We start from the raw sequence: 27,495 nt of genomic DNA, 5'->3' as shown, positions 1-27,495 counted from the left end.
TCCACAGTGAAATACATGTAGCATATACAGTATAGTCATTATACAAAATCAGTATATATACATTATTTTCAAATTATATATATAGATTATGCTATAATGCACATACATACACATATACAGTATATGCAAATATATACATATAAGACATACATATATTTGTACACATATAAATGTTTACATATGTTTTTCTATGTATATGTTGTGTGAATATATATATTCATATATATATAGACATTTATTAAATACAAACATATATACATGTACATATACACAATATATAGGTTTGTATATGTTGTGTAACTGTATATATATATATATATATATATACACACCTGTGTATATACACATTCATACACACACAAACACACAGTACAAGTATACATTGATGTATAAACATGTTTTTGTGTGTATATGTATATAACCCTGTAATTCCTCCACACTGAGACATGAGTTTAATTGTGAAAGAGTCCAACAGGAAGTCGTGTATTGAGGCGGGGGGTGACAGCGGTGGTTGGCGGCTCTTGGAGGACCGTGCCTCCCGGGAACTTAATAGCTCGACCACCGCCTCCTGCTCCTCCTGTCCCCGGCTGGTCAGCCTCACTCCTCGGTCTGCTCCTGGTGCCGGACGCCGCCCGGGGTCCTCCTCACGGATCCAGCCCCTCTCCGCACCGGGACCCGGCGCTACGGTTGTAGCCGCTAACGGGGGTTTCATTGTGTCTGTGGCCGCTCTTTAGCTTCGTGCGGAGGAAGAGACACACATTTAGATTCAGGCAGCGTGAGCGCATGCTAGGAGCGAGGAGAAGCCGCTCGGTGCCCGGAACAAGCAGCGGCAGCAGCGGCGGCAGCAGCGGCGGCATCGAGCCTGAGAAGGAGCGGTTGTTAAAATCAGGTCTGAGACTTCTCCACAGCGAGGTGAGGCTTTTAGAAACATCTTAGCTTCCATGATGTGTGGGTTTTGTGGATGTGCACACGCAGCACAGTTGTGTTGGTGGTGATGATGATGAAGAGGCATCCTCCTCCTCCTCCTCCTCCTCCTCCTCCTCCTCCTCCTCCTCCTCCTCCTCCTCCTCCTCCTCCTCCTCCTGTGTCTGCTGCTGGTGTCGGAGGCCATCGGCTCTTCGCTGTGCCCTCTGCCTGACAAAGTGTCCTCTTCTCCCCACGAGCCCTCTCACAAACACCGGTCTCCCTCCAGCTCTCATTGAATCTTTACAGGCTTTTGTTAAAATCACAACTAACAGGAACAAGTGTGAAGTCAGATCCTGTACGTTGTGTTAACAAACTCAATAGTTGAGTATTTGTCTATGAAAACCCCGAGTACTTTTCCAGTCACTCAAATATTTGATTAAAATGAGAAAATATGCTGAGAATAATCTTAATATTTGACCCAGAAATGTTTTTTTTAAATTCCAACCGATAAATACACATATATGTATGTATATGTGTCATTATACATCTATATATATATATGAGGGGCCACCTGGGACATAATTCATACTTGGTCTTACACACACTATCATAACCTTGCATATACACCACTATACTCACACACACACACTATTATACTCCTTTTACATGTATGTATGAGAGTGTATAGTTGTGTATGTGAGAGAGTATAGAAGTGTGTGTGAGAGAGTATACTAGTGTGTGTGAGAGAGTATAGTAGTGTGTAGAGTATAGTAGTGTGTAGAGTATAGTGTCATATATATAGACACACAAGACAAACACTGACGTAAATATACATTCATACACACATAAACACACAGTATTACAATATTACCCGTTAGACAAAGCTTTGACTAACTCACAGCGTCCAGTGAACCGTAAAGAGTTATTTCCTACATTGTGAAGTTGACCTGCATATAATCCAGTGTCTACATTGATTGTTACAGTTGAATACAGTTTGAAGTGAGTGTTCCAGTCACTGACCAGTTTCTGTCCTGAATTGTCAGGAAAAAAAACTCCAGGAAACTATTTCTTAGACGGAGTTGGAACAGGATGCATGTGCCACAGTCTACTATATCGTTTTGACATTTTGATCCCGCACGACATTTAAAGCAGCGACTTGGGTAGAGCTTGACATTTAAATATCATTTCCTGCTGCGTTCCCTTCTCTTTCTTCTCCCTCCCAGTACCTTGGCTTCACCATGCTGGGGTGACTTGAAGGATAGAGTAGATGGAAGGGCAGCTTTCTCTCCTCTCGTCTCGTCTCCTATAATAAAACACAGCAACACATCGTGTGAAGTAAACCTGCGCTGCCTTTAACTTCAGCAGAAAACATTTGATCCATTTTGTACCATGTTATAAAACTAGACTGACATCAGAAAATCTCCTCTGTCATCTCATCCCACGTGGACACATTTTAAAAAAGAACACAACAACACTTTATCTTTTAAGAAAAACCCAGGGGCTTAAATGTCAGCAGGGACATTCTCACACTAGTTTAGCAATCTGGGGTAAGAAGTGTAATAATCTTCAACATGGCCCCCTGGTTTAATCTTGCAACTGTTAAAAATAACCAGGCAGCCCGACACAAAATCAAGGACAAAAAAACCCATCAACATCATAACACTAAAAAAAACAACATGCTTTTGTATGTTCTTGTGTGTAATTTCACATTTTGGATCCAGTAGTAAAACGTGTCTCATTAAACGGTATGTTTTTTGAGCTTTTTTCTCCTGCGCTGATGAATGCATGAGTTGCCACACACCACGAGTGTCCGACCCAGTCTGGATTTTTCTTTAAAAGGGGCTTAGATGCTTCTTCAGCAAAGCTTCCCTGGCTTTGTAATCACGGCCAGTTTAAGACCCCAACCTCCTTCCTGTTCTAATGTTCTGCTTGTATTGACACTGTTTTGGTGTGGGCACACATAACGCTGTGCTAGTTCAAATCCAATGTATGCCACCTTTTTTTGTACTGAGAGTGCGAGAGCAGACTTTGACAGAGTTAATCACTGTAAATCGACTGTTTCTAAATTTCAATTTGCTAGTTAATCAGCCCAAAATCTGCCATTTAATCTGCCCGCAGTGGGAACATTGTCCTTATGTTGGCCTTGGAGGAATTTATCAACCCTTAAGTTCTCTCCTCCTCCGTCCTCTCGTCTCATTAGTAAAGCTGGAAAACAATTAATGCGTTCAGTTATTTAAAGCTAGTGCTTAAGTGGAGGATATCAGTGAATTAATTCTCTGCAGTTAATACACACAAGAAAATAAATGTTTAAATCAGCAAAACATCTACACACAGATAAAAAAAACTGAAATGTAAACAACTAATGCAACGAGTAGACCCATTTACAATTATCTTCTTTAATACACACATTGGTGTGTATGAGCATGTGTGCCTACAAACTGAATATGGAGAAATTCCTGTTTGAACATAATGCAGAAAAACAAACCAACAAATAAAATGAATGAGAAATACAACTGATGTATTGACAACCTCAAAAGGTAAAATAAATGATAATAGAATGTGTTTGAAGGAGGTGAAACGTCAGGACTGACGGCTCGGACTAAATTGTGATATACTGTTCTCTACCACATGATTGATCATCAGGCTTAATTACATTTCATGCTGTTAACACAACATGAGACCAGCTCACATGCAGGTACTATAGGACCGACATGGTTACAAGGCACCCATGCATTTATTCTCTGCATTTTTATGTCACCATAAAACACTGAGAAGCAACATGACCTTGGATGTCCAGGAAAGTGCCACATGAAAAATGTAGGAGACAGAAACAACTCCACACATGTTGTGTTCTCTTTTTCAATCAACCGCAAAAAAACCAAACTAGTATATTATATTATAATTTATCACACAATCTATCGGCGTGAACCCTGGTAAAGAGTAGACATAAGAACCTGAATATTAAATAAAAAAGGATTTGAAATAAAACAAAATTAAACATAATATGCAACCTCCATGTTGCCAGATCATTCATTGTTACGGTATTTTCCCACAATCTGATCAAGAATATTATCAGGTACTTTCAGGCAGTTTACAAATCAGATCAAGTGAGAGAGTCAAGAGTCGGACTAGCGTGTTGTACAGGAAGGTGAGGTGTCAGCTGACAAACTAAGTACTGAGCCAAGAGGTTCCTAATAGGATTCTTACCTTTAAACCAAGCGTTTATATACACACACACACACACCCCTCATTATACTGCTGCTGCTGAATTCTGAGAATACTGAGGACAGATTTGAAAAGTAAATCCCCTCAGTAGAATGACACGTCGTCTCAAGACCTGTGACCAGCCGACCGCAGCGGCCCACAGAGTCCGTACACAGCAAAACTAACTGTTAATGTCCCGACACTTCTGAAAACAAATTCACACATTAGTTGTGTTGTTTCTGTCTCTTCAGGAGCATAGTACACACTTAATGCATAATACAGGCACTTAAGAATAAATGTCTTTTTTTGGATTTGATGGCAGAGCATCTCCCTCTCAAAGTGCAGGTGCTGCTGTTCAGTGTGTTCAATATTTGAAGCTCATTTTTGTAATTGCGGTAGCTTTGATCTGATGGTTTACTACTGCAGCCTGATAATCTAACCAGCAGCAGCACAGCATTACAGGGGATGACTGTTATCCTGTTGCTTATCACCAAGGTTGGAGAATGCTACACACGATTGTCTCGTCCTAAGAGTAGAAATATAAAAAGTGATCAGATAACCTGAATCATTTATTTGTCAGTATCAGTCCCCTGAATGGGCCTGGTTTTCTTTTTATCACAATCCTTCAATTATTCTCTGGTAATTGTTGAAAAAAAACAACCGTGGCCCATATTCCACCCTTTCAAGAAATTAGGTTTTGTAGTTTTTCTGTAATCCTGGTGAAAGACGGAGAAAAAAAAAATCATCAATGAAAACAACCACCTCTTTGGTGGATCAAATCAGGCTCATGCGACTTCTACCAAATGCAGCGAGGGCTTTTTGATTAAGAATACTTATACCTGAGTCAAGTGCAGGTTCAGAAACAACAATCCTGGAGGTAAGTAGTTTGGTTTGGTTTCCAAACTTCTTCACTGAGGCCTTTTCAGGGTAAAGTGTGTCTGAGACTGCACATCTAGTGCTTAATGAGCTGGAGAACACTGCCCTGAGGTAAAGGCCTTGAGTGAAGATGAGAGTTACTGGCCCTCATGAACGACTTGTGTTAAGGTGAGAGGGGATGTTAATGTAAACCCCCCTCCAGCCTGTAAAACCACATGTAGCAGCACAAAAACATTGTGTTTTATTTTCTCATAGGCTCACATACACACACAAGGACAAACACTGAGTTAATCCTATAATTTTAAACTACTTACAGTAACTGTACTTTATTCTCTCTCTCTCTCACCCACATAGGAGCGCCCACTCAATCCAATCACTGTAAACTGCTTAACTTGCTCACACATGTTTAACACCTTTATTCACACAGGTATTTGAATCAAACGCTAAAAACCACTTAGTGTAAAACCGAAAGAAAAACGTTGTACTTTGCAAAGTAGAGTCACATCAGTTATGTAAAAGACCGGTAATCAATACAGTCCGACATTTGTTAGTGTTACGCTCCTGATGTCCGTCTCTAATTATTTCTCCAATAGAAATCACATAGCTGCTCGAACCATCAGACGAGACAACACAGTCAGTGTCAGTCCATTTATTTCCACTCTGTTTGTCTAGTTAATAATCATTGGCGTCTGTTAGCGCTGATAGAGGTGCACGCACCCATTGATGGCCGACAGGGACATTTTGTGAACTTTGCTCATGGAGCAGACAGAAGAAAGCACCATTCGAATTAAATAGATACCAAATTTTTTACCGACAGATCAATGCACTGTGTAAATTCAAGCAAATTCATCATGTCACAGGCTTTGGTAACAGCTTCAACAGCGCTCTTGAATTACCTAGCAAATAAATCTAGAGTCAATCCATACTTTACCAGACGAGAGGATAAAGATCGATACCATCCTCAGCTGTTCAGTATGAAGCTGGAGCCAGGAGGCAGTTAGCTTAGCTTAGCATAAAGTCTAGAATTATTGGTGAACAGTGACTTTGCTGTTTTTAAATTTAAAAAGACCTGCCTATCAGCACCTTTAATGCTCAGTTAATGTATATCTTATATTCTAATTCTTCTCCTGCGTTCAGTGTTCATTTGAAGCTAACTGCCTGCTGGCTGTACCTTCATTTTCTATGGACAGATATGAGATTGGTATTGATCTTTTCATCTAAAACTCAGCAAGTCCATCCATCCTTTCATTTTCTTCCACTTAACCGGTTGTCGTGGTGGCGGGCTCAGCTGGAGAGCTATGATAGTTCACCAGCAGCTGTAGTTGGTTATTGAACACATGACTGATTAGTGTGATAACTATAATATCACATACTAAACAATCCAATAAAGACGCTGGTTAATCTGGTGTAGATTCTCGTGTTAAATTTCAGTTCCAACTTGATGCACAACATTTTTACAGATTTACTTTGGCTCCATAATCTACTGGTTGTGTTGATTTCAATGAAATTATTTCCCTAAAGAAATGCATCTGTTTTAAATGCTGAACTGCCCTGGCTTTTTAGTGTGAAGTTTTCCAAACACTTGATTCTGTGGAGTGCTTTGTGTAATCGAATTGTTCTATGTAGTTTTAAATGTGCTGTTTTAAAGCAGATTGGATTGAAATGCCGTCTGAAATGGTTAAATGATTGTGAAAGTTTTCGGGGGTTGAAGTGGAAACAGAACTGAAATTAATTAGAACATTTTCAAACCAAACATCACTGAAACATTCAGCAAAACTCTGCAGCAGTTCCCACTTGATGAAATCAATGCACAGTTATCAGATTACATTTCCAGCGTTTGAACTCAGCTGAACAACACGAGCATAGATCAAAGTCATGGTCATGCACCTTGTTCTGACTGTGGCGCCGTTGATCTTCACCTTATCATCAGAAATCTGCAGTGGCGCAACTCAGAGGCCCTCTCCATTTTGTCTAATGAACTAATCAGGAAAAGCCTCATCTAGGTTAATCTGATACCGAGGGAACAGACAGAGTTCTAATGGAGCCACACAAACCAATCGTCTTTTCTTCTCTGCTCTTCCCTCCTCTTCTTTCTTTTTGTGTTTTTCTTTTTAATGACAGTTCCTGTCCAGAGGGATTTCAAACTGGGTTAACACACCGGTCATCCTACTGATACTTCCCCTCTCTCTCTCTGTCTGCTCCTCTCCACATGCATTACTCACAATGGGAGTTTGCTCAATTGCACAATACACTCACAAGCAGCATTCACAGAATAAGCAGACGCTCAGTGTGGAGTTGTCAAGCTGATGTTCCTTCTTCTGAAAGGAGAACGTTGGTGACAGACATACTGGGTGTAAGACAGATGTGGTCTGTCAGGTGTATTGTGGCCTGTTTGAGCAGACAGAGTCAGTAGCTTTGTATCGATTCATGTGCCACATCCTTCGCAATGGATATTTAGAAATAATGGTAATGGCGGGACAAGCTGGTGAGGCAAATAGGAAATCCTCCCTAGACCCGACATTTGGGTTCTGGCCTCCGTGGGCCATGTAGACCACGTATATTGTCTTTGTAAGTATGAATGTTAACATTATCAGCCAAAGGCATGGGTGGCTTTTGTGTTTAAAGTGCAGCCTGACTGGATTCATTGTGTCACGTTTTAACGAAATCAATAATTTCCATCGTGCTGTGAGTTACTGCAGTCTGATCTCATGCAGTCTGACCTCATACTGCTCAAACTGTTTTACACACAATACCTTGATGACAAATTGATGATGTACCAGAGGGGAAGTCTTTACTTCAACAATGGAGGTTAAATATAAGTGGAATTTGCAACACAGATGATGGTTTCCCCCATTTTGCACTGTTCCGTTTTCCATTCCCTCAAACACCAGCACCGCCGTGATGCCTTGCTGTTGGACAGAGCCGACTGGATTTTTTCCCCCTTCTTTATGTGAAGCTTACCACCTGCTGACTGTACCCCTATTTCTAACGGAGCAATACGAGAGTGGTGTTGATCTTTTCATGTAATCCTCTTGGTTGCAGCAGTCTCAGCAGGGTAGCTGGGGAGCTACAGTAGCTGATCAGCTACTGGTTAGTTAACATACTTAAGTTAGTAGTCGTATGTTAGCTATTATATAAAATACTGATAAATTCAGTAAAGGTGGTGGTTGAACTTGATTTGTGCAGATTTACTTTGCCCCATTGAGCAAATCCAATGATTGTGTTTCTAATGAAATGACTTGATTTCCCTACAAATGCACCTGTTTTAAATGCTGGTGTGACTGTTGAGTCAATTCAGTATTTCGTGTAATTGAATTGTACTAAACAGTTTTCAGGACTGTCTGCTCTGATCCTCCATCTCTTTTTCTCTGTCCTTTTAAAGCAAACCAGAGTCAACTGAAGTGGTTGTGTTGGTTTTAAAGGATGAAGTGGAGAAAAAGCACCAGCATATACTGTTAAAATCAAGTTAGTCTTCAGTTGTCTGTCAACACCAAACAGCATAAAAATACTTCCAGCGTGTCCTGTCTCATGAAATCAAAGCCTAAATATCAGTTTGGGTTCTCACCAACATTCTGTGGGAGCATGTTGTCTGGTGAAGAAAACCAAAAGTACAGCTTGTCTCGTGATGAGTGTGATCAGTATCAGTCGACGCCAACCTCAGTGAGACACTCATTTGCATTTTCTTGTGGCTGCTTCACAACAAAAGCCCCATGGTCCGCTATAGTCAAAAGCTTTTAATGTGAAGCAAAACGGAGGCTTCTACACTGAAGATAGTTCATTTACTGTGAACCCTGCATCTATAGATCATTTCAATCTAGAGCAGGAATAGGAGACTTTGAAAGTAAAAATGAAAACAAGCACAGATATGAGCCAAGTATTTATATTTGTTCACGCCGCACTGATTCCTGTCTCTGTCTGATCATATCTCTGTACATTGTGCTGGTGTGTTATCACAGGAAGTAGAACATGTCACTTGTCAGCATGATCAGGCTTGTCTGCAGGTAGCTGTTAAAATCACTTGCCAGTGACAGTCCCAGATTCCCCCAAGTAGCCCCTGAGCAAGAGCAACTACCCATTGTGTACCAGTAGTGTGCGCTACAAAGAACATTGATTTTTGTGTGTAATACAGAGCAATATCTGACTGCTGCCTTGCAATGTGTCACAGTGGCTGTACGAGAAGGAAATTCTGCCAATAGTCTGGTGGACCTGTCTCCAAGCTCAAATCTGCCCATGTTACGGCCTCCTCTTTGTTCCACATGGGTGGCAGGACGGCAGACATAACCACCCATCACATCAGATTACTGCTCATCCGGGGGCTTTGTTCTCTCTGGATTATCGTACCTTGCTTAAATGGTCTGTCCTCACCCGGGAGCACATGTTTAGACTGTCAACATAACTCTTTCACTTAACTGATGATCAGCTTTGAAAACGTCCCATTCTGGAGCCCCAGATAGCGAGCAGCTGACGTAACCATTGCTATCTCGGTATCAGCTCTACCGTCGCGAACATTACCGGTACCCGCACTGATCTTGTGATCCCAAAACTAATGAACTTAATGTTACCAGAGATGCTCGTGACACTGCAGTATTTTCTTATTGATCCAACTTGTGAAGAATCTCCCGCCAGCTCTGTTCCTAAAGGTTAAAAATATTTCTTTTCTCTCTGTCTGTCTGTCTCTTTGTTGTATGGCAACTCGGACAGGACCAGTACTCAGGGTTTCTGTCTGTCAACTGTTCGCTTCATCTTATCCGTCTCTTATCCCTTTGTCTCCTCACACCAGCTCATTCTCTCTGTTGAGCAAGAAAGGGCATCCTGGGGAGAGATTCTTTCTTTTTTTTCAAGGAATGTGTAGGGCCGAGACCTAGTTCACAGACTTCCCCCTGAATCAGACAGGCTCGGCTCTGAGTCGCCACCTGACATGAACTTAAGAAGTTTACAGTAGTTGAATATGCATGACATGAAAGCTGTGAGATTTCAACTGCCCTACTATCCAGAAACAAAGCCAATATATCCTGTATATGAGCACTGCTCTCGAGTGCATTTGGAGCCAGATTCTGTGCAGCACCAATCAGGGGATGGAGCAACATTAGCAAGGTCCAGCAAGGTTTACAATCGTGACCATTCGTCCTGTTTTTATAGCATCAAAATGCAACTTTAAAATGACAGAACCCTTATTTGAGATTAAGGGTTGATGATGGGTTCTTTGATTTTTAGTTTGGTCCAAGTCCTTTCTGTTAAAATGGATTTAGAACCTATACCGCAGCCAGCCACCAGGTGGGAAAAGAAAAATGCTGTGGCTTGACTTTTGGGTTGGGCTTTAAAGTTACACCCCCCTCTCGTTTACATAAATGGACCTTTCCCTTGTTACCAATGGTAACCACTCTCCTCTCACTCCACTGCTACTGTCCTCTCAAAGAAATTAAAAAATAAGCATGAACAGAAGTCAGAACTGTTATGGTTACACAAATATTTATGAGAGGATGGCGTATTGACTTATTGCCATGGCAACACTGACAGAATCTGAGAAGAAAAACAAAATGCATTTGTGTGTAACGTGTGAAGTATCCAAAACAACTCGATACAGCCGTTTGTTATTCAGAGAACGTGTGAGGCAAATTATATCTTACACTTATAGTAACCGATGCTCATCATCTGATTTTATTGTAGCAGTTGGGACATATTTCATGAATTAAATCCCTATTGTGCAGTTAATGTGAGTTACTTTCTGTACTCAAAAGTGTGCATCCAAGCACAGTTGTTAATAGAAATGTTTTGCCTTCCGGGACATGACGGTGTTCTTGCTTTGCTTAAGACACAACAGAATTGACTCAGATGACTCAGCTCATATTACTGCACTTTGCCTCAAGTTGTTTCATAAACTCAGCTGTATACAAGCCTTTGAAAACTCCCCCATTGTTTAGTCTCTGTATCCACAGCACAAAATATTGACTATGCTCCTTTAACTTATGTCGAAATACGTCCTCTCAGTAGCTGACACTGCCCCCGGCTCACGGAGCTTATTCTTGGTAATTATAGCTGCTAACCCTAAAGCAGCTTTTCTCTTTCTGTATGAGTTTTCCTCACAGTGAACTGATGCAGCGCTTCTCTGTTAACAGCTCCATCTTTTATGATGTGGCAGATAGAAAAAATGACGAATGATAGATAGCTCATAAAATAGAAGAATGTCCGATTCGCCCTATTTCATTGTCGTTTGAAGAAGATTTGCTGTGTTGTCTAGACACAATATTGCACCTAGTTGTACAAGTGTCTGGGGTTTATGAGAACTGTGATATATGTGACAGATGCGTTGCTGACTCTAGTTTATCTCATTGCAGAATAACAGAGGAGTCCTTGTATAAACTAAAGACACAACATTTGGTATTTTTCTACAGGGAAGTATTATATAAAGCAATGTATTTTGTCTTTTACACCAGCAACTGTCCTCACAAAAGCAGTTGAGTAGACATAGTTGTCCATATCATAGACTTTACATAAAGATGAAGCCCAATAATCTTGATCACCTGCGACGGCCGGCTGCAGTAAAGGTCATAAACCTGCCTCCTTTATGTTAGCAGGGTTTAAACTGAGCCAGGCCATAAAACAATGATAACAGTCGTCATTTCCATACAGGCGTTTTCACATCAAGCTGTCAAATATATTGTATAAGTTATGTATTTTTAATTCACTGGTATTGGATTAGTACTCAGTATCAGCCAAGATGCTAAATTCGGGACGTCTCTACTTCTTATCACACTAATTTATGTTCAAGTGTTATATCGACAAGTTTGTTTTTAAATAGTTATTAATGTTATAAAAATGGGCAGAGCCTTCTGTCCGTCTGCGTTCGTTTCGTCTATATTTACCTTATGAAAGCTGTGTCGTTCATTCCTGCCTGTGTTTGGATGGATAGTCTCTGCAGCAGTAGCAGCTGGCACTGGGCCTCAGGACGAAGGACTCTCCTCCTGGTCTACCCTTTTGTATTCCTCTCGTCTCTCTCTTTAGGACCGAAGAGTAACAGAGAGAAAAGGATGTGAGGGGAGCAGAGGAAAAGCCCAGAGACACTAGCAGGGGCTGCAGGGGGACGAGAGGGAAAAGAGACAAGTGGTTGTTTCATGCTGTGTGGCTAAAAATGAAGGAACTGTAGAAAAGCAGACGTGCCATCTGTGTGCTTTGGTTGTCTTGTTTCTTGCATCTCCCTTGATGATTTGGTATCTGAAACTTTGGGTGCATAGATTGGTGAAGGGAAACTCATTCTCTCAATCCTCCATGTAGACAAGTCACTGTGCAGAAATACAGTCCTGCACCTGCGATGCATGGAGCTGGTCTCTAAGCCATGACTGGACAGTTGCTTTTCTTGGGGGAGGGAGAGTAGAAGCTGGTCAACAGTTTTAATAAAGATGCTTTTCCAATGCAGGAACTTTCTTTTGAATCTAAGAACGTTAAAAGGAACCAGGGTCCAAATTAAGTTCCAGGTAAATCTTTTCCCCAAAAAGGGAGGTAGTATTTTACAAAAACCGTTTAGCCCCAAACATGTGTCTAGTGCTTGTCCCTTGCTGATCGACAGCAGCGCGATTTTAATGTCCTCCATGTTTACTGTTCTTGTTGCGTTGCTCAATTTATGGACAGTGTTTACCATGAACTACCCAAACTATGGCGGCCAAACCATATAGTGTGCGGTCACCATTTAGTTCCTTGAAAAGGTTCCTGGGATAAAAAGTGACAGCGTTTTCTGCAACTTTAAATTTCAGATGGTTTTCAGAATGTTACTGCTAACATTAACGTACACGTTTACAACACAGCATGTGTACGGAACAGTTCGTATGAATGTAAGTCATTTCTTTCGGGACATCAGGGATGGTCAGCACTTACTTAACAGGCACATTGTAGCACCTCAGACATTCACACTCACAGTGAAATGTAGTTTCTGCCAGCGTGGCAGAACCAGTCCTTTGACTGGATGAAAGCTTTGTACTGGTTAATTTTAAAGCAACAGAAATGAAAATTATAGTTGAAAGGTGCATGTAGGTCATGTTGCACCTTAACGCAGAGAGAAAAACAGCATGGAGCGAAGATTAAAAAGTGAGCAGGGAGCGAGTGTGAAAGAATGTGTTTGTGACAGCATGAGTGTGAGTGATAAGAGGCTCAATGAAAAAAATTAGGTGAGAAAAGAGGTGGAGGTGCCGAGATACAGGGTGTAACCGAGGCTTAAATGTAAGGCAGTGTGGCAGGTATGATGAGTGTCAGTGTATCTGTGAGTGTTGGCGTGAGACGCATGTGTGAGAGAGTGATAGTCAGGCACGAATGTGAGCGGCGCTGTGAGGAATAAATGAGATCAGAAGAAAGAGACTAGTGCATGGATCCAACTGGAGGGAAGAAAGGGAGGAAAGGAAAGAGGAAGTTCTGATGATTCATACTGTCAATTTATGTTTCCCAAAGAAGCATAAGTTACAAAAATAACCTGTCTTAAACTCGTGACGCATGGCTGAGTCCAATTTAAACACAAGTCATGTGAAAATCCTTGTTTTATAAAGATTTTTACAAACTGCCTCGACATGGGGCGGCTCAATGAAAGACAATAAAAAGCGAGAGATTAGGAGAAGACAGAAACAGGTCAAAGAACAATGATAAAGGGTGGATGGAGGAAAAGGGAAGAAATATTGAGCCGGGAGATGAAAGCGGGTGGAAGAGGTGATTGTTTTTGGTGATAGGCGTCTCCACTGGTGCCTCTATGCAGCTGTCCAGGAAGAAATATTGTAAGTGCTCCTTAAGTGCACCCATTTTTTCCAGTGATTGGACAAATGCGATGGTATCTGATTCAGATACAGACTGTAATGTCTCATGAATCCCAGAAAAAGTAAGTTGAGGGAACAACTAAAAAGAGAAAGCCATGTCCCTTTTTTTTTAAAAACCAGAGAGTAGAAGGACTTGTCTCCGTGGAGCAAGGATAAAAATGAATCAGAGCAAATGCAGGATGATGACTGATTAAAATAGACCATGTTATAACAAGAAAGGATATGAAGTAATAGAATTTCTAGTCATGTGCACTTCTTTTTCGTTTATAGCCTCCTGTGGGGTTTCGCTCACCAGCAGCAGTCGTGTGTAGATGATTTTTATTCCTGCCACTATAGTTCCAACTAATCTACTTTTTTTTACAGTTGGTGTCTAATGTGCCAGCACAGGCAGGAGACGAGTATTAGTCAGCATACACAGATGTAAACAATGCAGGATTTGAAATATACTCATCTGTGACCATTTGTATATCTCCTCGCCACAGTGCATATAGGAGACATTACGACATCACGCGGGTGCCTGTAACTCAAGAGTCATACAAAGTACTTATACAACAGGTACTCCATATGAGGTATTAGATTAGAAGGTAAAACTCTCTCTGCATACATTTGCATATATATGAGGGGACACTAATTTCCCGGTAAATCCTATGCACTTCAAGCTGCTGAGATAAAATTAAGGCCACATATTAAAGACACAACACGTAAAATGTTCGCTTATTTATGAGCTACTTGGCATAATTATGAGGAAACGATGACTCAAGAACATTCATACTTGCACCTCAAGTACGTACGGCGCAGATGATTTGAATAGATTGTGGTGTGATGATGTATATATTTACATATTAATGAGGTAAAAGTACTCGTACTGTGTTCTTTTGTAATGTTCCTCTTGTTGAAACGAACGTTTGCCTCATTTCGTGCTGACATCCAGTGTTTTACTGCATTTTGTTAGATTTGAGGTTCCCTGTTATCTTTCAGCGGTTTGACTCTGCCTCTCCCCCTCATCGTTTGAAGTGAGCATTGCTTCAAAGCAAACGCTTGTCAACTGTCTGATTACATTTTTTACTGCTGTTGACACAACAGTCCTACACAGTCCTGCTATGACACCATCCGGTTTTTAGCTGACATCTTTTTAAAAGCCGTTCACCAGCTAATCAGCAGGAAATGGGTTCAGGCAAAATTGCTATATAAACAAGACGGTTATGGAATATAAAGGAATGGTTAAACCTGTTTACACCTGCTAATCCTCCCAGTGCTACTACGCTTTGATTATTCTACACAAGCACCATGTGTCATATGTCAAATGATAAATCGAGGAATTATAAGAAGTGGTTTTATGGAAATTCTTTCATGTTCCTAAACTGCATCTACATACGAGAGATGAGGAGGAGGTGTGCAGACTTACCTACCTCCTCTTTTTCTTTCCCTGTGTAGAGATGCCTCATTAGTTCTGTTGCTTTAAACTCCTTTCTCACTATCATTACACTGGCGGGAGGGTTTATTGTAATCACCAGCGTCTGGCTGTCCGTCACAGAGTTAACTCCGACCGCTTTAATCCAATTTGGATTTAAATTGGAAAGTCAAAGGTGAAGGTCACAGCATGGAACAGTTTTAGCCTAATGCTAATCTATGGGACATACATTGAAAACACATAAACTTTACATGAACATTTATGCAAACAAATACAGTATGATTTTATTTGGTTCTATAACTCTTTTTAGGTTATCAGGGGGGGAGCTGGAGTCAATCCCAGCTGACATACGAGAGGTTCTGTACTCCACTTGTCGCCAGTGCATTTTACAAAACTGATCATTTTTGCTACACAGGACACATTGTGCTCATCAGGTCTTTTATTTATTACTCTCTTATAATTGTAAATAATTTCATAATTCACTCACGATAAAATTCAGTGTTTAGAACATTGTAGCTCATACTGAATATTTAAGACTTCATGCATCCGGGGTGCAGCAGCAGAGTTTTCTGATTTCTAGTTTTAATCATAGTTCAAATCAACTGTGTAATATTGCCTGTGTAATAAAAACCGATGAACTGCTAAAACACAAAAAAAGCCATTAGTGGCTGGTTTGGTTCTCGTTAGGTTCATTTATTGTTTGATATGTGTTGTTATGTTTAATGAGTTGTGATGCAACAAATCACCATCACAAAGCAATGCTCCACTTTGTAGCGCTTTAGCATTATATTATGTTTAATCAGAGACTTTGTAACTAAACCTATTTAAATAAATAAAAGTTACAGATGTCAGGGGAATGTGTGGAATACAGAACATCTATGTCGCTGTAAATGGCCACAAACCACCACATCTTGGCGTCTGTTCACAGAGAAGAGCGCAGAGTTTGTCAGGATCGCATCACACTAATGAAAGTGCAGTGGTGCAGTGTGATGCGGTGGTGGTGGAAAGAGTAGAGACAAATAGATCAGGCCTGAAGCAAAGCGTGAACATATTATGAATAATTGTGTTTCTATTCTAATGTGCTGTCCTGTGATGATAACTCCTCTAATACAGCAATGTTCTGGCATCAAAGGGGGAATTATGTTCGGTAAATGAGACGTAGCCTCAGACGAAACATCTCCCAGTCAGCATGAGGTATCATTGTGGCCAGAATTAAAGCTCTGCTCGTTAATAGCTTATGTTTTTCAGTCTTTTAATGGGAGGGTGTGTGTGTCGGCATGAACTTGCTTCAGGCAGCCAGCAGCTAATTTCCGAACAACGTATTTCATGGCTCAAACAATGTTTTAAGTACATTAATTTGATGGTTTAGTTTGTGGATGTCATGATGTGGAAGAATTCAATTTGTTACAGATCACACCAGACGTTTTTACAGGACAAGACAAGTGTTAGCTAAATATCTGCAGAGCGCTTACTTTGATCTCTAACATTAGTTCTTTTGATCTTTCCTCTTCTATTGATGCTCAGAGGGTTGGTTTATCATTATTTTTCTAATGGGAAAACAACAACAATATAACGATGCGATGACAAACTTCCTAATGCGAAAAACTTTAATTGACGGAATAAAGAGGATGGATGACAGATGCTTCTGGCTGCCAATCGTGATATATGACAATGACAGTTTTAAATGGACGTAGTTAAAAAAGTGAACGAGCAAATGTGATCAAACCAAATGAATCTGAACAGTAATTGAGAAAACACTCTCACATTGTCGTCCTATGCAGCAAAGAGGCTCAGAACAGTTCATGGTTTGATTCAGAAACATTTCACCACAATAAAAACTTTGTGACCTCTCTGAGCAGCACGTAGAGCAGTAAGAGTTAGTCAGTGCCGTTAGTCTCTTCAATAGTTAGATCACACATTTATTCTCAGTGGCTCTTCTCCTTCTGTCTCCCTGTCTGTCTCACTCTGGCAGAATTACAGATAAAACGTGCTTCCATGACACACAAACACCCTCACACATTATTAGAGATTCATGATGCACGCTAACAGTCAAGCATTACTCATTTGAATTCTTCCAACAGAAAGATGTCTGATGTTTTTAATTGGCCACCGGGGAGCTATTGGACAGTTTCTCTTCTCTCTCGTCTCTCTCTCTCGCTGTCTATCTCTGTTCCGTACTTTTCCTATCTCTGCTCTCAGGGCCTCCCCCCTCACATCAGAGCCTCCCATTTGCAGCAGCTGCAGGTGAAACAGCCGACTGCTCGTTGAAGTCTTGCCTGCTGCTTTGATATTTTAGTTTTTGGTCAAATAAAGTTAACATGACGTGTGTTGCGAAGTCGAGAGCGGAGCGCTTTCTTCGGTGTTTGACAAACGTTAGCAAAATAACTGCTGATAAAAAAAAAAACAGTATTGATCAAACTGACAGTCGAGACAGTTGAGAATATAAATGGACGGCAATAGAACATTTCCAAAAGCTTTCAGATAGAGAAAGGTTTAAATATGAGCATTTTCTATGTACACCAAACAACGTATGAGTGGAACGATAAATCTTTAATTATAGTGTGATCTTCTCTTAAGATGCAAAGCAAACACACATATAAAAGGTTATGAAAGAAACAGACCTCTGCCATGGCTCCCTCTTACAGTCCTAGTTGATTGGGGTTAGGTTAATTGGAGACTCTAAGTTGACTGTATGTGTGTGTGAATTGTTGTGTCACTGCATTTTGGCCCTGTGATGCGCCTCTCGCACAATGTCAGCTGGGACTGACTCCAGCCCTCTAAAGGATTAAGAATTAGATTTAAAGGATTAGTAGTATAGATCATGGACTGATGAAGTATATATGTTTTTCCCACAACGTACATTGACTGTTGAATGAGACAGTATTTATATTCACAGGGTGGAGCCATGCTGCTGAACCTCCTCTAGCTGCTGCTCTATATCATGTGGAAAGCCGTTCTCACAACCGGCGCTCTGTCAGCCACCCTTCCCTCTGCTCAACCGCTGATTAAAGTCTAGACTGACTGAAAATAACAAGATTCTTCTTTCACACTCACCAGAGAAAAAAATACTCCGGGCAGGAAGAAATGGGTTGCAGTCTATTCAAAATAGCTTTTCATCTCAAATGATTTTCCAAGGGGGATTTTCTCTTGGACTTTCCTATTTAAATATGTCACTCGTAATATTGGATTATTTTAATCTACAAATGAGTTTTGTAGTCCCGGCTGTGTCTTGGACCTGACATCATTTGACGTAAGATAAGGATTTCATGTTAGAAGAGCTAAATTTATATTTATATGTTTCTTTAAAGGGATTCACTGTTTTCCTCAGTAATGTCCAGACACTGCACCACTTCCCTGCCTGTGGGTGTGAACTGCCCTGCTTGTGATGCTAAGTTACTATTTTAGCCGTTGACTTTAATCTCAGAGAACTAAATTTCACCTAATGTACAATCGTGAATTTCCCCTTGACCCCTGTTCAAGGTGTTACAGTTGTTACTGCATGTCCTCACCACTTTTGAATATCTATTTATGCTGGGAACATGTTGTTCCTGTAAAGTTTCTTAGTTGTTCCTCAGTATGCAAATTCCCATCTGGTGTGATTATCTTTGACTCTTTGTCAGTTTCTGAGACCTCCGGGGGAAACTCGTGTCAGTGCTTTCATCTCCAATGCAAAAAAAGTTTCCACCTACCTTATTAGCCTCTTATAACCTGAGTGTCCTTATTACAAATGCATAGTTTGACGCAAAACTTTTAGGATAATATAAAAATTCCCCTAAAGTTTGTTCATCAGGTCCTGCCTGACACATCGTAATTAAGTTCATTAAACGGTTGGTTGTTGGCGACATTGTCATAAATATGTAAATTACGTTACGTGTGCCGTGGTATTGTTTTCACTCCTGAGAGTGTGAACAGATTTTTTCGAAACTCTATGAGAATATTTTTTTGGGGAATTTATTTCTAGATGATTGACTTTTGGATTGTCCAAATATCTCCAGACATAATAGAGAAACAATCTGAGACTTATATTGATCAGAAACTTTCCCCCCATTAAATGATGCCATATGATAAATGTCAGAAATAAGTCAGAAAAAAGTATAGATTCAAAAATAAATAATGACCATATGGTAGAAATTCAGAAAATGACATGTGGTGTAGTAATGCATTCACCCTTACACACAACACGATTACAGAATCATATTCAGTTCATCATATGGTGTAAATCTGATTATTATGAAATGGTATTACTACAATATAAAAAGTTAGCATTGCCAGATTGAGGTTTATACAGTGCGGGTCATAGTTAACAGGTGGATGGACCACATTAGATAAGCAGGCGTCCCTAATTTTTTGTCCATCCTACTGCAGAAGGAGATGTACAGAATAGCCCTTTTCTACATGGATGGAAAAGGAAGGTGGGGGAAGGGAGGAGAAGAGATAAATCACACAGACTAGTGAACTGGCAGCGAGGGTAAAATAAAAGCAACAAAGGGAGCATGGAGGAGGACAGACAGAAGAGTGAGAGCAGCAGAGGGAGGAGATAACTGGAAGACTAATCCAGCTCCTGGACATCTTCGCTGCACAAAGAGAAACCGACGCCCATGAAACCAAACAGGGTGACAGTTGTTCCTGGAAGCGTCTGGATTTACTCATTATTGAATTTACTATTTACAAACCACGGGCAGAATATTAAAGGCAACTGTGGATATGATGCAGCTCAGTGCGGAAAATATGACTTAGATGCTGAACAGTACAATGACGGGTTCTGCAACAACTGAACATTGAAGGGTCCTTGAAGGTTCAGTTATCAGCAGATCAGTTGCACTGGATGAGTGAGATTTAGATCATTCAAAGAATCCTCCATCCAGCAGCACTGTGTACACTTGCAGATGAGAAGTGGTCTCTCGCCATAGGACCCAGCCTCTTCTAATTATAGTCGTGCTGACAGGACGGAGCCGGGACCTTTCAGAGTTTAGAATTATTCAAAAACGCTGCTGCCAAAGACGACAAGAAAACCATTTGACGTACACCGGCTTCTTTTGTCAGCTGCAATTTATGTGACAGCACTTTGGATTTAAATGGATCAGTTTGTTAGAGAGATTTCAGACAAGCTGTAATTTCACACTAAATGTAAAAGCTGTAAGACCTTCTCTGTTGTGGGTATTTAGACACAAATCTTGAAAACAGCTTTTTCTTTTTTTTTTTTCTTTCTGTCTTTTTGTTCTTCAAATTCACCTTCACAATGTGTAACAAGAGGATTTCAGGAGATATGATGTATTTTTTATGGCCACGTCATCGGTTTCCTTGCAACAGGTGTCAGTCCTCAGAAAATCATTGGTAATTTCTTCAGTAATTTCATCCGTCGCAACTAAAAACACAGAGGAAGATAAATTATCGCTCCTGAATCAAAACACTGCATCGACCAAACACTTCATGAGGACAGCTGATTAAATTTTAACGACTAGATTTTTATATTAATTTTGTGTAATCAGAGTGGCTGCACGACACAATTAACTGAAGGCTGCAATGAAAGAATAATGTCCTTCCATAGGATACAGATAGGGTGTTTCCATGACTACAGCCCAGTTGCAGAATGAGGCTTTCTGCTTGCAGTTTATAAAATTTGATGATGAATAACCCATTATCTTTTTTTTCCCCCTTTTCATACTGACTGCTCTTTGTGTCTGGGATTATTTTCTCATCTTGCTATATATTTCATTTCATGTCTTCACTTTCTCCCTCTCCTGGGTTCGCTGAGTCACGGCTTTGTCTTTGTGTTTCAAGATGGCGAGTGCCATCAAATTAAAGGACGTTTATCTCAAATACATCGAAGCACGAAGATAAGATCCCCATCGCTGTGGTCAGAGCTCATTAGCTGTTCAGCCTCCATTTAAAATCTTTCCTAAACACCTTCAGTCATCAGCTTGTGTGGAATCACACTCTTTTCACACCGTTTCATTTCCACACATTTTGTTGCCTGCAGCTTTTTTGGCTGTTGTATGGCTCAGCAAATACTTAAAAGTATTTTGCTGACGGTATTTGCTGTGTAACATCTTCATGCACCTCATGTCTAAAGGCATATACCTTAATATATCCAGGAAAGAGACTTCAACAAAGTAGGAATGATAATAAGTAGGGAGGGATACCTACTCTCGGGCCCAACAGTCCCCACGTTTGAATCCACTACAACCACACCAAATTGGCCACACTCATATCTACCAGTCCCCATAGTGTGCCTGATTATTCCTAAAAAATGTCAAGATCCATGTATTAGTCCCTGAGAATTTGCCTATTTTTGTTGTTTGCTATAAATTCTGCGAATAAATTACAGACTAAAGTCCAGATAACAGCTTCATCTATCGCAGTTTAATTCCACTCATTGCAGAGCATCTGTGTGCGCTGTAATCGTAAAAGATATGGGCGGCTGCTGCTGTGTTATCTGCCGAACACTCTCCGATAATGAAGGACGGGGAGAGAGGGGTCAGGTGAAGTGCAAACTGACCAACAAGACAAGCCTTTTAGATAATAGTGCAACTTAAAGAGAGAAGGTGGTTTGCATAAGTGCAGATGGGGTGAAGGAGAGAGGACGGCATAACAATAAATATATGAACGATAGATCACATGAGACAAAGATGGTCCATTGAAACCTGCATCTATAATTTATGCTGATGGAGATCGTGGCCTCTCTTGTATGAAATCGCAGTGAAGCATTGCGGTTGCCAAAAGCCACGCATACACAGCCGCGATACAAAGAGGAGGGTGAGGGAGCGAGAGAGAGAGAGAGGTGGGGGGGTACATTAGGCACCTGTAACTGCCAAAATAGCTGGGGTGAAAAAACCAGTGACAAATTACACAGAGAGAATATAAATTCAAAGAAGTGAAGCGAGAAGAGAAGTGATTGAAAACTACTAGAAGCTGCTTGAACTTTTAAAATGATGAACTGCTTCTGATAAATGCCTCAGCTGTTAATGACAGCAGACAGGGAACAAGGTGGGGATGGTGTGAGGTCGGGGGACGTGTCACACTGCACCTGTAATGGCGGCAACGATCTTCTATCTGTCATCGTTATAAACACAACTCTTTCTCTAGTGTTCAGACGAGGTGAATGTGGGGAGTGTGAAATAATCAGGTAGCATAAATAGATAATAATAAACAGGAGCCGAGCAGAGGGAGAAAGAAAAGCTTACGGCAGGTTGATTGGGAAAGTAATTGAAAATGGTCAGTGCTACGCTAACAGCTGTTATTAACAGATGTTTCCTGAGCAGGACTTGGCTGATGTTTTAAATGATGATGATGATGAGAGGAAGAAAAACAAGGAACGGGAGGGAAACGATAGGACTGACGAGATTCGACTCTTCCAGGCAGGTTGGCAACAACGTGCTCTGTGACGGCAGCAGTTAAAGCGAGTGATAAAAGTAATTAAAGGGTTGTAATTAAACCTGGAAGCAAAGTAGCACTAATGCATTAGAGCGTGTATGCACGCAAATCTAGAGGCTGAAGCATCTAATAGCCTCGCTGGCCACGGAGCAGCTCCGGATGAGATCCAGTCACTTAGTGAATGTCAGGTCAGTGCTACATAGTATCATAGAAGTGGTAGTACTTCATGTTCTTAACCTGTTTATACACAGATAAAACTATGTTTCCCACCACAGGGCTGACTGACGGAACCGTAGATACACTATTGCTCACACTCTCACAGTTCAAGTCCCTAAGAATCATCAGTTCACATCAGTCGGCTGCTGCGTGGCTCGACATATACTCGCTGATGTCCTCTGACATCCTCATGCACCACATATCTAAAGGCATGCATCTTTAAATATCCGGGAGTTCAGCTAAGTCCGAGTAAGAGATGAGTGGATTGGGTAATAATGATATTTGATATTTAGATCTAATTTGGTCCTGCTATCGGCCAGAGCCCCCTCCTCATTCAAATGTATGTAGGAGAACACTTTACATCTCACAGTTGGTGGATGATGCATACTTCTCAGAAACTATATTTATACTTGTTTACAGTCAACAGAACCCTGTTAACATCAGTAATGTGGTACAAACCTGCTGCGATGACTGTCCTCCACAAATGTACACATGTGGTCTGGGGTTTGGACCAGTGGGTCGCTGACATCACCTGACATGGGAATAGAACTGCACTTGACTCGGTCATTGTTTTCCTCAGTCGTCAGACACCCCCACCCACAGACTACGAGAGGAGACTAGTTAAACTGAGGGCGTCACAGACCAGAGGAGGCAGAGTGAGTGAAAAGACTGAAATTTGCCAGCACCTGTTAAGTGCCATTGTTACAGGGAGGCTGTCAGGAGGGCTTGTGGGTGATAATTGCTAGCTGTAAAAATATGATGGCAACACACTTTCAGAAAATGCAGCAATAGGTGAGCCTAAAGCAGAGAGCGAAGGAGGGGAAGGTGTAAGGATGGTGACTGGCAGTTTAAAGTCGTATGCTCCTGTCAAAGTTGGAATGAATTTAATGCTAGGAGAATGTTACCCTTCAGAAGAAAGAGCAGCTTCAGAAAATGGATAGAATATAAAATGCAGAAGTCAAGCATATCACATATTAACCCCTGAATAGTAACGTCTCTGATCAGCTGACTCACCAGATGCAGGCTGTAGGTTTGAGCCTGCCATTGATTAAATATATCTACGATGATGACAAATGATATTCATACTATTTTTTTATTATTGATTAAATGTGTTCTTTTGCTTTGAATCGATCGCTGCACATAAATGAGCTTTTGTTAAGTGAAAACCTCTTGAGATGGATCATTTAACAGAAGATCTCATTGACGGCTGTGAGAGACATTATGGACTAATGACGGAAATACAGTGGAAAGTACTAACAGTCGATTCCATTAACGGCAATAATGAAGAATGAAAACAATAAAGAATGCTCTCAGTTGCTTTGGGAGGATTTCTTATTTAACCAACAGGGCAGCGGTGAAATTAATTGTATGCTTTGGCTTTGATAACAGATGGAAGGAATGTTAACAAGCCATTATGCATCATCTATTTTAAGTAACTGGTGTAAAAAAACAACCAGCTTAAGTTCACATTGTACATTTGCAGCAGATTATCGGGCTCTGAATGCAGTAGTCGGGGTCTGTGTGCACTTCTGTGTGTATGTGTGAGCATCAGGGCGTTGTCACTGCACTTCCACTAACATCCACTGACATCGGTTAAGTTGTGAGAAACCACCAGGAAGGGTAGGGCTGCGTTTGGAGCTGTAAATGTGTGGGAGCCGTGTGTTGTCATGGAAGTTTTCATATAAGCAGCAAATATAGAAACAGAACATTAAAAGAAAGACACGTAGTCTGTCCCAGTTCTCGAGCATTGACTAGATAGGTCAAGGTTGGGGACTATGTGGTTTGTGTTGCCGTAACAACCCCGCATCACTTGCTGGCTGCCATGGCAATTTATCAGAAATAGAGAAATGGAATCAGTCATTTCTGGACGGGTCGGAAGGTTCACAGCAAGAAACAGAGGCAGGCTTTCTGCACAATGTAATTAATATTTCATCCTCTTAGTCGTGAGAAAAAAAAACAAGAAGACTTTCCTGAATAAAACTAAATGATGGTGTGTTCATGGACCTTTTTTGTGGCAGATTTTGCATTGTTAAAATGAAGATAGGGGGAGGACGGTGAAACAGTGGTAGGGCCGCATTTAATACTATTTCAGTATCAACAATTTTGGTGTTTTTTATTGAACTAACTAATTTCTTAGTCTATTAAATGTAAGAAAAAAGTGTAAACATCTACTTCCAAATTCTCTCGTAGTTCCAGAATTCTTTTTCCTCCAACCAATAGCAGCAGAAACCTTCCCAGTACTTTGTATCCATGCATGTAAAAAACATGACAGAACTGCCTGGTGTATAAGCAGGAAGATTTTTATACAGCCTCATTAAATTACACAGAAATTAAACTTGACAGCATTCTGTAGTGGGCTTTGTAAATGTCTCAATAAGATGATGATCAGCTGTTACAGAGAAAATAGAAACAACAGATCTGAGAGGAGTTTGCAAGAGAGGTCTGTTCCTTTCTCTTTTTAGTATGCTGCCCGACTCGCTCAATCTGTATCCTGTTAGTCTGCTTCAGCATTTCCAATTCAGGATAGTGACATTTTAAAATTTAATCAAAAGACACACAACAGGGCAGAGCAGAAGTTTGTTCCGTGCCAGCCCTGTTCCTCGTAATGGACAGTCTGAAAGACAAACTGAGCACGAGGATGGGAAATGTGTAAAAAGAACTGATGCAGGTGGAAGAGCAAAACGAAACAGGTTGCTGCAGACAAATAAAAACAGGACCAGAGAAGGTTTGTGGTGAAAAGGGTTAATCGTGTCAATGAAAACTAGGACAAAATGTATTTGTTGCCAACCTATTTTCTTTCATGATGAACCCACAAGACTAAAAATAAAAGAAATGAGCAATCCCTGAAAACGAGAACTGTGATTGAATCAAATGTAAAAAGGACAATAAAGACGAGGGTTTCCTGCACCATCCAACATCTCTCTTGTTCACTAGATGATTCAGGCAGTTCACCCGTTGCACCTCGCATTTTTGCAAATGAGGCTTTTAGGATGGTGCCTCTCTATAGCTTCAAGTCTTTTTGTGACAGATGTTGCATCAAAAACTATTGCAGCTCCTGAAATATGCATATTGCACTTGGCCCTGTAGCAATTTAGGTAATATTTTTTATTGATTGATCTACTGTCAAAGTTATGTGTCTGTCAGTGTGGTTATCTGAAGATACCTGGCTCCTACAACCCACTGAGCATGAGAGCAACAAAACAGCAACAAAACCAGGCAATTATAAATTATTATCATAAAGTGGTAAAGTCCTCAAACTATCATCTCCTGTGTGTGTGTTTCATTACATTCAGTCAGTGATGTGACTGCGAACAAAAAGGAATTGAAAGCAACTGATAAATTCTCATAAAATCTCTCTCTAGACGTTTGATAACAAAATTTCACTGTATGAGTTCATCCAATGAGAGAAGATAAAACTTTATAGGTCCCACACTGGGGAAATGTTCTTGTTACAGCAGCAGACAAGTCAAGAAAAATATGGAAGAAATGTAGTAAAAAAGTTTTTCTCAAGAAATTTAATGAATACAATTTGACTATACCTAATGTGCATTTTTGAAAATTTTATAATTTGCCGCCAGAAATTAAACCTGTTGGTGAACTGGGTTAGACTGAGGGAAGTGAAAACAGGTTCAACATGGAAATAGAGAAGCATATTAAACTCGTTTAACTGGTCTATGAGGCTGAATTCAGTAAATAATTCTCATATCTCTCTTTGTCTACAGGTTTTCTACAGAACCGGAAGCCAGACGGAGAGAAGAGGAAATCCCTGACGGACACAAAAAGACACACGTGGACATTTGATAAGGATATAATACATTTCATAGCTTTAATGGGAGCAGCGGTTTGTGCTTCAGGGGCTGGAGAAACACATTAAGAAGTTATCCAAGTAGAAAAAGAGAGTGCAGGTGAGTTAAGCAGGTGTTTGTAGGGCATGAGATGAATGGCAGGCAGCTGGCAGAAAGTGGGCACTGCAGGGGTTCTGTCGTAGGATTACAGTTCAGCAGATTAGCAGCAGTCACCTCCAGCTCACCAGAAACCTGTGCTGCCAGCCAATAGGTTGTTCACACACACACACACACACACTAGCACAGCTGTAGAACACAATTAGATTAGTGCAACTGGCAGACGGTGAGCAACCCTTACCTTCATACATTACATCAAAACACACACCCACACACACACTGGGCAGCAGGACAGATGCTGCCCACCCCCCCCACCCTCGTCCTCTCAAAGCCAGCTGGAGAGAAGATGAGATTTGGGGCTGATTGGTTTTGTCTGTTTTTCCCCACCACACCCTCTGCACATCACTCCATCCACCACTTTCCCCGCAGCCTCTACCCCAGATTAACCATTTCCGCAAAAATCTTTCCATCAGAAGGACGTGGATCAATCCGCTTTGTGATGCTTTGATTGCTCCTCCAGAAGTTCTTTTTACGTCTCAATGGGGACGGATCTGAACAGTGAAAGGACTTAGTTGTTGGATGTTTTCTGATTGGTGCAGATCCCCTCAAATGCAAGGAGATGATAGTGGGAACGGCTGTTCTTCCATTGAATGAGCGTCACGAAGCCCTTTTTTCATTAAGATTTCATCATTCACCTCAAGGAGCTGAAAGTTTTTATCCCGACTTTTAAAAACTCTGCGTTTGAAGAGAGCGTGGAGAGGAACGGCAACACAAGGCTGCTTTAAACTCGACACACACAGAGAAACAGGCAGGA

General features: G+C 40.8%; 1 long non-coding RNA gene across 1 annotated transcript; it reads left to right on the top strand.

The window, feature by feature from the left end:
• Positions 1 to 485: 485 nt before the first annotated feature.
• Positions 486 to 26,586, top strand: LOC138410860 (uncharacterized). Its single transcript, XR_011243493.1, has 2 exons — positions 486 to 912; positions 26,502 to 26,586. It is a non-coding gene; the product is annotated as an uncharacterized lncRNA (long non-coding RNA).
• Positions 26,587 to 27,495: the final 909 nt, after the last annotated feature.

The sequence above is a fragment of the Paralichthys olivaceus genome, chromosome 7 (genome assembly GCF_024713975.1).
Source record: "Paralichthys olivaceus isolate ysfri-2021 chromosome 7, ASM2471397v2, whole genome shotgun sequence".
NCBI lineage: Eukaryota > Metazoa > Chordata > Actinopteri > Pleuronectiformes > Paralichthyidae > Paralichthys > Paralichthys olivaceus.
The sequence above is the reverse complement of the archived record's forward strand: the minus strand, read 5'-3'. Positions and strand labels throughout refer to the sequence as shown.